Genomic DNA, 8,029 nt, shown 5'->3' on the forward strand with positions numbered 1-8,029 from the left:
CTCACCTCTTGGAGGTCCTCTTTGACCTCGACCCCCATTGACTGCAGCCGGAGCAGATTTTGCATTCTTTTCTGGAGTCGGGACATTTCCCTCAGTCTCTCTTTCTCACCCTCTGAACACCTTTGGAGATAAAGAACCTCTTGATGTTCAGCTTGATCACCTCCCACCAGTGAACTGGAGACTCAAAGAGGGGTTTCACGGTTCTCCAACCTTTGTAATCCCTTTTGAGCTCCTCAACGTTCTCTAGGGTTAGCAGTGTAGCATTGAGCTTCCATGTCCCCCTGCCAACCCGCTGGTCATCCTGTAAGTGACAGTCAGCCAGTAAGAGGCAGTGGTCGGAGAAGAACACCGGCTTGACGTCAGTGGATCTGACCGTGATAGCACGGGACACAAACAGGAAGTCAATCCTGGAACGGGCAGACCAGTCCAATCTTGACCACGTGTATCTACGCTGTGCTCCATCTGCAGGCTTGCTGAAGATGTCGTGCAGCTTGGCATCTTTTACTGTTTCTGTTAGGAATCTGGACGTAGCGTCCAGTTTGCTGTCATCACTGCCGTATCGTCCAGCTGTATCGATGATGCAGTTGAAGTCACCGCCTAGGATGACTGGCCTGGACTTCACCAGCAGCAGTGGGAGCTACTGGAAGACGGTCAGCCGCTCGCTGCATTGAACCGGGGCGTACACGTTGATCAACCGGAGCAGTGCATTGTTGTACATTACATCTGCTACGAGGAGGACTGCCCACCACCTCCTTAACTTCGGAGATGGTGAAGTTATCTCCCCGCAGCAGAATACCCAGGCTGGAGGAACGGGAATCATTACCCCCTGACCATATCAATGGCCTGTGGGACCACCATCGCAAACATTGCCTGTAGGTGCTGAGGTGTGGTATTCCACACTCCTGCAGAAACAGTAGATCAGCTTTGACCTTGGCGAGGTAATCCAAGGTTGAAACACATCACGTAGTGGATTTAGCGCTATGCACGTTAATCAAAGCAATCTTTATACCCATTTTAAAGTTGGGTGTTGCTTCCCACACCATTTGTCCTTGCAAGTCCCAGTCCTTCCATATGTTCCTGCATACCCATAGTGTACGCAAGCTGTTTCACATTCGTTGGGCTCAGAAACCCCTCCAGGTTTCTCAAAAGGGTTTTGTTCTGCTGGGGTGACATTGGGGGGTGGGGGGGGGCTGGTCTTGTAGGCAGCAAGGCTTGGGCTGTCCTCTGCTGTTGGTGTCTTTCTCCTCTGTTCCTCCTCGAAGACATAACTGCTCCCGGCTTCCTGGAGCTGGAGTGTGCCAGACTCTTCTTTGCTCTCAGTGTCCCGGAGCTGGAGTGTGCTGGGCATGTCACTAGGTTTGGCGCTTTGGGTTTGGGGCGTGCTGGGCCCATCACAGCCTCCAGTGCCCCGGAGATCGGGGGCTTTACCTTCCAGCTCCTTTGAGTTCTGCCGCTTCATTTGCAGGTGCCGTCATTCTAGCCCTTCCTCATCCAATGAGGAGGAGCTGCTGTAGTCTGTCTCAGACAGTAGCCTCCTCTTGCCACTGGTTTGGGTGGTGGCCTGTTCCTTTTTTGGATGTTTCTTCTTTGAGGTTTTCCTTTGTACCACTTGCCACTGACCAGTTTGTCTATCTGCTGCCTCCTCCTCCATTGATTCTGTCTGTAGAGGAGGGGTTTGTGGGCACAGGGTTGGTGTTGGGTCACTGGTTGCAGCTGCCTCCCCTTCTTCTCCTTCTCGGGTAGACTTTCCTCGCTGCGGGGAGGATTGCTTGTCTCCCTCCCAGCACCAGACGCGTTCACCGTTCCTTCTCCCGGCCTTTCCTTGGACCGTGCCGCCTGAGCATAACTGAGGCAGTGTTTGGGGCAGGTTTTGTAGAGGTGACCTGCCGCACCGCACAGGTTGCAGCACTTACTCTGCTTACAGTCCTTGGTCTGATGGCCTTCCTTCTTGCAGTTCTTGCAGACGACTGTGCTGCAGTTGCCCACCACATGACCAGATTTGCCATAGGTCCGACAAGCTCTGGGCTGCCCCGCATAGACCAAGAAGCCTCGACTTCCCCCGATAGCGAAGCTGGAGGGAGGGTGGATGATGGTTCTGTTGGAGTCGACCTTCAAGGTCACCTTGACCTGCTGCTTGCTGGTCCAAATCCCAAAGGGGTCCTTGACATTAGTGCTACTGCTGGCCACCTCGACGTACCTGGCGAGGAAGGTGATAGGAACAGGCAGGTTATAGAGGTGAATTGTCACCACCCTGTCGCATTGCAATGGCAGCATGAAGAGTGGCTTCACTGTGAGGATCGACAGCGACGCCTGGTTTCCCTTCTCCTTGAACACCTTCAGGAACTTGATGCATCCCGTCACGTTCTTGAACTTCACATCGAAATATCCACTGCTGGGGATGTCCTGCAGGCAGAAGATGTCTGCAGCTTGGAATCCACAGCAATCAATAAGGATTTTCTTAATGAAGAAGGTTCGGTCCACAGGTGCACCTCCTTCCTTATCCTTCACCACCACCCGAACGGTGTTACGCACTCCCTGGCCTGAAGCTCTAGAATTGGTTACAGCCTCTTTACACAAAACCTACCTGGAACAGGAGCAAAGGCCACTGATCATGGTGTCTCCCCTGCCTGGATAGGTCATTAAGCTGATTCTTACATTGCATCCAAGACCTGGGCACAATGTTGCTGCTGTTTACCTCCTCAGCTACCTCCAACCACACCTTCTTGGTGAAAGCAGCAGGTTTTTCCCTCCCATAGCTGGGGAAAAGTATGTCCTTCCTCCTCCTGACTGCATCTAACAATAATTCCAGTGAGACATCATTAAATCTGGGTGCTGCCCTTGCTCGTGCAGCACCCATCGTAAACACCTCCTGCCTCCTCCAATTTCCATTTGTGTATTGTCTCCTTAAATAGACCTGAGATTGTGTCATGCAGGTGAGTATCTCGCCCACTGCACAACTTGAAAATACAAAACCCAGAAGACAAAAATTGTTGTGATCGCAGATTCTAAACCGCTGTGTTGATTTCTGTGCTTCGCCCAGGCGATTCCCCCCATCACCAACTCCACCACCACCTCATTGCTGGGCTCAGGAGCCGCCTGAAATTAATATTGCGGCTTGAGTGTCAAAGAGCTGCTTGACTGTGAGAGCGATATCTCAGTCAAACCTGATCCTGTCTTCACTGAAAGTCCTGCTGGCCTTCTGGCAAATGTCAATGGCCCGCTAATCAGGAGTGGGAACCCCCAAGATTACTCTTATTTAACACAGGGTTCCTGAGGCTAACTGTACCATCCCAAATATTGAAACCAACTAGCTCATCACGCCCAGTGACTGGGCATAGGAGCTTCCCAATCACTGCAACTCAGCTACATTTTCACTATTGTTCTGGTTCCAATTTCCCTGTGTATCTTTTTCCTGGGATGTGGAAGATGCCGGCAACAATCGCAGTCCTTCTGATGATTGTGCTCCCACAGTGGTATGTAGGGAATTCCAGGATACTGACCCAGTGATGATGAAAAAAACAGCTGTGTCTGTCCAAGTCAGCTTAAGATAATTGGCAAAAGAACCTGACAGGAGATGAGCAAAACATTCTTTGATGCAGTGTGTTGTTATGATCTGGAATGTACTACCTGAAAGCTTGGAGGGAGGCAATTCCATCGTCATTTCAAAAAGGAATTGGATATATAGATGAAAAGGAACAATTTGCAGAGCTATGGGGAGAGTGGGACTAATTGGATAGCTCTTTCGAACAGCCGGCACAGACATGATGGGCCAAATGGCTTTATTCTGTGAGAGCACAGAATGGTTCTAAGTCAGTGTGGTGTGTGACTTGGAGGTGAACTGGGAGGCAATGGTGTTCCCATGACGTTGCTGCTATTATCATTCTTGGTGGTAGCAGATGTGGGGTTGTGAGATGCTGTTGAAGAAGCTATAGTGAGCTGTAGCAGTGCAGTCTATAGATAGTACATACTGAAGCCAGAGTGTGTGCTGGCAATGAAGGGTATGGGTATTGAGTCCAATGGCAGGGATGCTTATCAAGACCTGCTTCGTCCTGGATGGTGTTGAACATTTAAAGTGTAGCTGTACCTATCCAGTATGCCAGTAAACGGCTGAAATAAAAACAGAAATTGCTAAAAACACTCAGCAGGTCAGTCAGTATCTGTGACGAGAGATACAAAATTAATGTTTCAGGTCGATGATCTTTTCATCACTAAATTGCTGATTTGAGGCTTGAGATGATGATTTGTGATGACCAAGAGGCTTTAAGAGGTCAGAAGGTGAGTTGAACCCAATCTTGTCCCTATTTGACCACCATAACATGTAGATTTCCAGAAGCAGTCTCTAGATAACAATTGAACGTGGGATCCCCTGGACCATTTGGCCCAGCTACTCACTGGATAAATGTGCTGAGCCAGCAGGGGAATTAGCCCTTTGTACAATACAAAACATTGACTGGTGTGTAATGTCAGTGTACATGTGCACCAAACAACACAACAGCCTCCGTGGCAATATAGGTGCCCTGCTGATGTAAACACTAGCTGGAGCAGCCATCCAAATTGGGGGCCAGTTTAGTGCTTTAAGAGACTGAAAATGTCAAAATAAGAACATAAGAAATAGGAACTGGAGTAGTCCATTCGACACTTCGAGCCTGCTCCATCATTCAACAAGATCATGTTTGATCATCTACCTCAACTCCACCTTCCTGCATTATCTCCACTTCCCTTAATATCAATGACTGAGCATACACAGTTCTCTGGGGTAGAGAATTCCAAAGATTCACAACCCTTTGAGTGAAGAACTGTTGTTGTATCTCTCTGGTCCTGTAAATCATTGGAAGTTCCAAAGATCAAGCATCAGTGAGGCAGATTCCATCACTCTCCCCAGCAGCTGCATGCATAGTGGGACCTTCCTTAGGCATCCTGATCCTTCGCCAGATGCATCTGTCCATGACAGTATTGGTAGGAGTGACCACCACACAGTCCTTGTGGAGATGAAGTTCCGCCTTCACATTGAGGATACCCTCCATCATGTTGTGTGCACTACCACCGTGCTAAATGGGATAGACTTGAAACTGATCTGGTATCTCAAAACTGGGCATCCATGAGGTGCTGTGGGCCATCAGCAGCAGCAGAATTGTACTCAACCACAATCCGCAACCTCATGGCCCAGCATATCTCCCACTCTACCACTACCATCAAGCCGGGGGACCAACACTGGTTCAATGAAGAGTGCAGGAGGGCATGCCAGGAGCAGCACCAGGCATACCTCAAATTGAGGTGTTAACCTGGTGAAGCTACAACCCAGGACAATCTGCATGCCAGCAGCATAAGCAGCATGCAATAGACAGAGCTAAGCGATCCCATAACCAACGGATCAGATCTAAGCTCTGCAGTTCTGCGACATCCAGTTGTGAATGGTGGTGGACAATTAAACAACTAACTGGAGGAGGTGGCTTCACAAATATCCCCATCCTCAATGATGGGGGAGCCCAGCACATCAGTGCAAAAAATAAGGCTGAAGCATTTGCAACAATCTTCAGCCAGAAGTACCGAGTGGATGATCTATCTCAGCCTCCTCCTGAAGTCCTCAGCATCAAAGATGCCAGTCTTCAGCCAATTTGATTCACTCCGCGTGATATCAAGAAATGACTGAAGGCACTGGATACTGCAAAGGCTGTGGGCCCTGACAACATTCTGGCAATACTACTGAAGACCTGTGCTCCAGAACTTGCTGTGCCCCTAGCCAAGCTGTTCCAGTACAGCTACAACACTGGTATCTACCCGACAATGTGGAAAATTGCCCAGGTATGTCCTGTGCACGAAAAGCAAGACAAAAGCAAGACAGCCTCACAGCTCCAGCGACCCAGTTTCAATTCTGGGTACTGCCTGTGTGGAGTTTGCAAGTTCTCCCTGTGTCTGCGTGGGTTTTCTCCGGGTGCTCCGGTTTCCTCCCACAAGCCAAAAGACTTGCAGGTTGGTAGGTAAATTGGCCATTATAAATTGCCCCTAGTATAGGTAGGTGGTAGGGAAATATAGGGACAGGTGGGGATGTGGTAGGAATTTGGGATTAGTGTCGGATTAGTATTAATGGGTGGTTGATGGTCGGCACCGACTCAGTGGGCCAAAGGACCTGTTTCAGTGCTGTATCTCTAAACTAAACTAAACTAAACTAAAATCCAACCCTGCCAATTACCGCCCCATCAGTCTACCCTCGATCATCAGTAAAGTGATGGAAGGTGTCGTCAACAGTGCTATCAAGTGACACTTTCTTAGCAATAAAAACAAGAAATGCTGGAACCACTCAGCAGGTCTGGCAACATCTGTGGAAAGAGAAGCAGAGTTAACGTTTTGGGTCAGTGACCCTTCTTCCGAAATGTTAACTCTGCTTCTGTTTCCACAGATGCTGCCAGACCTGCTGAGTGGTTCCAGCATTTCTTGTTTTTATTTCAGATTTCCAGCATCCGCAGTATTTTGCTTTTACTTTCTTAGCAATAACCTGCTCAGTGACGCTCAGTTTGGGTTCCACCAGGGCCACTCAGCTCCTGACCTCATTACAGCCTTGGTTCAAACATGGACAAAAGAGCTGAACTCAAGAGGTGAGATGAGAGTGACTGCGCTTGATATCAAGGCAGCACTTGACCAAGTATGGCATCAAGTAGCCCTAGTAAAACTGGAGTCAATGGGAATCAGGAGGAAAGCACTCCGCTGGTTGGAGTCATACGTAGTGCAAAGGAAGATGGTTGCGGTCGATGGAGGTCAATCATCTGAGCTCCAGGACATCAATGCAGGAGTTCCTCAGGGTAGTGTCCTAGGCCCAACCATCTTCAACTGTTTCATCAATGTCCTTCCTTCAATCATAAGGTCAGAAGTGGGGATGTTCGCTGATGATTGCACAATGTTCATTAAGCACCATTCGCGACTCCTCAGATACTGAACCAGTCCGTGTAGAAATGCAGCAAGACCTGGACAATATTCAGCCTTGGGCTGATAAGTGGCAAGTAACATTTGCGCCACAAAAGTCTCCAGCAATGACTATCTCAAATAAGAGAGAATCTAACCATCTCCCCTTGACATTCAAGGGCATTACGATCACCAAATCCCCCTCTATCAACATCCTGGGGGATTACCATTGACCAGAAACTGAATTGGAGTAGCCATATAAACACTGTGGCTACAAGAGTACTGCGGCGAGTAACTCACCTCCTGACTCCCCAAAGCCTGTCCACCATCTACAAGGCACAAATCAGGAGTGTGATGGAATACTCTCCACTTGCCTGGATGGGTGCAGCTCCAACAACACTCAAGAAGCTCGACACCATTCAGGACAAAGCAGCCCACCTGATTGGCACCCCATCCGCAAACATTCACTCCCTCCACCACCGACGCACAGTGGCAACAATGTGTACCATCTACAAGATGCACTTCAGCAATGCACCAAGGCTCCTTAGACAGCACCTTCCAAACCCATGACCTCTACCATCTAGAAGGACAAGGACAGCAGATGCATGGGAACACCACCACCTGCAAGTTCCCCTCCAAGTCACACACCATACTGACTTGGAACTATATCGCCGTTCCTTCACTGTCGCTGGGTCAAAATCCTGGAACTCCCTTCCCAACAGCACTGTGGGTATACCTACCCCACATGGACTGCAGCGTTTCAAGAAGATGGTTCACCGCCACCTTCTCAAGGGCAATTAGAAATAGGCAATAAATGCTGGCCTGGCCAGCGACGCCCACATCCATGAATGAATTAAAAAAACAGAATTTTCATGGGAGAAAGGTCTGGGTGAGAACTGCAGAGATTCCAAGTGCTAACTATTCCTGTCTGACATAAGTCAGGTGCTACAAGTAAGGAAGGATGAATTGCATTTTTATAGCACCTTCTTATCATGTTTCAAAGCACTTCAGGTACAATGCATTACTTTGAAGTGCAGTGTCTAACTGCTGTTATGCAGGCAAATGCAAGGGCAAGGATTTGAACACATACCTGGGCTGAGGCACCAGTGGAATACTGAGTGAGTGCTGCAAG

Source organism: Heterodontus francisci, chromosome 23, assembly GCF_036365525.1.
Source record: "Heterodontus francisci isolate sHetFra1 chromosome 23, sHetFra1.hap1, whole genome shotgun sequence".
Taxonomy (NCBI): Eukaryota; Metazoa; Chordata; class Chondrichthyes; order Heterodontiformes; family Heterodontidae; genus Heterodontus; species Heterodontus francisci.